The sequence below is a fragment of the Carcharhinus amblyrhynchos genome, unplaced genomic scaffold (assembly GCF_965287045.1).
Source record: "Carcharhinus amblyrhynchos unplaced genomic scaffold, sCarAmb.v2.hapA scaffold_43, whole genome shotgun sequence".
NCBI classification, from domain to species: domain Eukaryota; kingdom Metazoa; phylum Chordata; class Chondrichthyes; order Carcharhiniformes; family Carcharhinidae; genus Carcharhinus; species Carcharhinus amblyrhynchos.
Window position 1 is genome coordinate 3,973,006 of NW_027649784.1, and position 3,578 is coordinate 3,976,583.

Genomic DNA, 3,578 nt, shown 5'->3' on the forward strand with positions numbered 1-3,578 from the left:
GCCATTCGGTCTTTCGAGTCTGGCCCACCATTCGATCAATGGTTGATATGTTTCTGAACCTCTCTCTCTGCCCCCTTTCCCTATAACCAAACTCCTCCACTTGGCAGGTGATTTCAGATAATCTGCTGGACTAGAACCGAGTGTCATGTGACCTTTCATCTTTCTTCCCCCCCTGTATCGAGAGAGAGAATGAGAAAAGAGTAGTTAATGTGAGGGAGAGAGAGAAATGGGCAGTAGTGAAAAAGTGGCAGATGGATAGACAGAGGAAAGCTCGGAGGTAGGGAGAGGGAGACTGGGGCTGGGGGGGGCGTTGGTCATCAGAGACACAGAGAGTGGAGTGTTAGCAATCATTCCTACACACAGGGGAATAAAAAGCTGGAGAGATTCGGAGCCAGACACTTCAACACAGCCATTCACAAAATCATAGATTCCCTCCAGTACTGAACGAGATCATTCAGCCCATCGAGCCTGCACTGACTGCAATCCCACCCAGGCCCTATTCCTCTAACCCCACATATTTACCCTGCAAATCCCCCTGACACCAGGGGCAATTTACCACAGCCAATCCACCTGACCAGCACGTCTACCAGACTGTGGGTGAAATCGGTGCACCAGAGGAAACCCACACAGACATGGGGAGAATGTGCAGACACCACACAGACAGTGACCCGAGAGCAGGAATTGAACCCGGGTCCCTGTGAGGCAGCAGCGCTAACCCACTGTGTCACCGTGCCGCTGGGATTGAACCCGGGTCCCTGTGAGGCAGCAGCGCTAACCCACTGTGTCACCGTGCCGCTGGGATTGAACCCGGGTCCCTGTGAGACAGCAGCGCTAACCCACTGTGTCACCGTGCCGCTGGGATTGAACCCGGGTCCCTGTGAGGCAGCAGCGCTAACCCACTGTGTCACCGTGCCGCTGGGATTGAACCCGGGTCCCTGTGAGACAGCAGCGCTAACCCACTGTGTCACCGTGCCGCTGGGATTGAACCCGGGTCCCTGTGAGGCAGCAGCGCTAACCCACTGTGTCACCGTGCCGCTGGGATTGAACCCGGGTCCCTGGCGCTGTGAGACAGCAGCGCTAACCCACTGTGTCACCGTGCCGCTGGGATTGAACCCGGGTCCCTGTGAGACAGCAGCGCTAACCCACTGTGTCACCGTGCCGCTGGGATTGAACCCGGGTCCCTGTGAGGCAGCAGCGCTAACCCACTGTGTCACCGTGCCGCTGGGATTGAACCCGGGTCCCTGTGAGACAGCAGCGCTAACCCACTGTGTCACCGTGCCGCTGGGATTGAACCCGGGTCCCTGTGAGGCAGCAGCGCTAACCCACTGTGTCACCGTGCCGCTGGGATTGAACCCGGGTCCCTGGCGCTGTGAGGCAGTAGCGCTAACCCACTGTGTCACCGTGCCGCTGGGATTGAACCCGGGTCCCTGTGAGGCAGCAGCGCTAACCCACTGTGTCACCGTGCCGCTGGGATTGAACCCGGGTCCCTGTGAGGCAGCAGCGCTAACCCACTGTGTCACCGTGCCGCTGGGATTGAACCCGGGTCCCTGGCGCTGTGAGGCAGCAGCGCTAACCCACTGTGTCACCGTGCCGCTGGGATTGAACCCGGGTCCCTGTGAGGCAGCAGCACTAACCCACTGTGTCACTGTGCCGCTGGGATTGAACCCGGGTCCCTGTGAGACAGCAGCGCTAACCCACTGTGTCACCGTGCCGCTGGGATTGAACCCGGGTCCCTGTGAGGCAGCAGCGCTAACCCACTGTGTCACCGTGCCGCTGGGATTGAACCCGGGTCCCTGGCGCTGTGAGACAGCAGCGCTAACCCACTGTGTCACCGTGCCGCTGGGATTGAACCCGGGTCCCTGGCGCTGTGAGGCAGCAGCGCTAACCCACTGTGTCACCGTGCCGCTGGGATTGAACCCGGGTCCCTGGCGCTGTGAGACAGCAGCGCTAACCCACTGTGTCACCGTGCCGCTGGGATTGAACCCGGGTCCCTGGCGCTGTGAGGCAGCAGCGCTAACCCACTGTGTCACCGTGCCGCTGGGATTGAACCCGGGTCCCTGTGAGGCAGCAGCGCTAACCCACTGTGTCACCGTGCCGCTGGGATTGAACCCGGGTCCCTGTGAGGCAGCAGCGCTAACCCACTGTGTCACCGTGCCGCTGGGATTGAACCCGGGTCCCTGGCGCTGTGAGGCAGCAGCGCTAACCCACTGTGTCACCGTGCCGCTGGGATTGAACCCGGGTCCCTGGCGCTGTGAGGCAGCAGCGCTAACCCACTGTGTCACCGTGCCGCTGGGATTGAACCCGGGTCCCTGGCGCTGTGAGACAGCAGCGCTAACCCACTGTCACTGCTGCTGGGATTGAACCCGGGTCCCTGGCACTGAGGCAGCAGTGCTAAGCTGCTATGCCAGCATGCTGTGCCCATTAGTTAAAATGGGAGATGCTAAAAGGTTAACATTGAGAAGAGATGTGGTCCTAAATCTGTGTGAAGCTGGAAACTATTACTGAATGGGGGAGTGTGGAAGGGGTGTGAGGAGGAGGGTGCAATGGGAAGAAGGGGGTGAGGAGGAGGTTAGAGGGTGATGGGATGAGGAGGAGGTGGAGAGAGAAGTAGGGTGAGGAGGGGGGGATTTGATTTGATTTATTGTTATCACATGTACTGGGATACAGTGAAAAGTATTGTTTTTCACGCTGTACAGACAAAGCATGCCATTCATAGAGAAGGAAAGGGTGCAGAATGTAGTGTTACAGTCATAGCTAGGGTGTAGAGAAAGATCAACTTCATGTGAGGTAGGTCCATTCAAAAGTCTGAGTGAATCTCTGCATCTTCCCATCCATTTACCATCCCTCCTTTTTGAATCAGATAGTGTGGTTTCAGTTTGCTTGTCTCCCTTAGACTCTGAGAAACAGCCAGCAATGACACTAATGGCCTGCTCAGTACTGCAGCCATGTCCCTGTGTGACAGCACAGGAGCAAGGCTGTATAAGCCCTCCTGTAGAACCAGCTGGGGTGTAGGGATAAGCAACACCTTGAGATCTGGGCATGATGACACTGCAGCACTTATCAAGACAGCTCATTCTGATATATCATACCTATTGTACTACTTCAGTCTGCATTAGGAGGTATTTCAGCTCTTCTTCAATTCTTCAGTACACTGAATATTTATGCAACTCCTTTTTACACCTCACTCATGTCTTTGAAAAGTATCTGTGTATATATCCTTCAAAGTGGAGTTACAGGTGGACAGAGTGGTGAAGAAGGCATTCAGCATGCTTGGTTTCATCAGTCAGAACATTGAAAACAGGAGTTGGGACGTCTTGTTGAAATTGTACAAGACATTGGTAAGGCCACTCTTGGAATACTGTGTACAGTTCTGGTCACCCTATTATAGAAAGGATATTATTAAACTAGAAAGAGTGCAGAAAAGATTTACTAGGATGCTACTGGGACTTGATGGATTGAGTTATGAGAGACTGGATAGACTGGGACTTTTTTCTGTGGCATGTAGGAGGGTGATCTTATAGAGATCTATAAAATAATGAGGGACACAGATCAGCTAGATAGTCAATATCTTTTCCCAA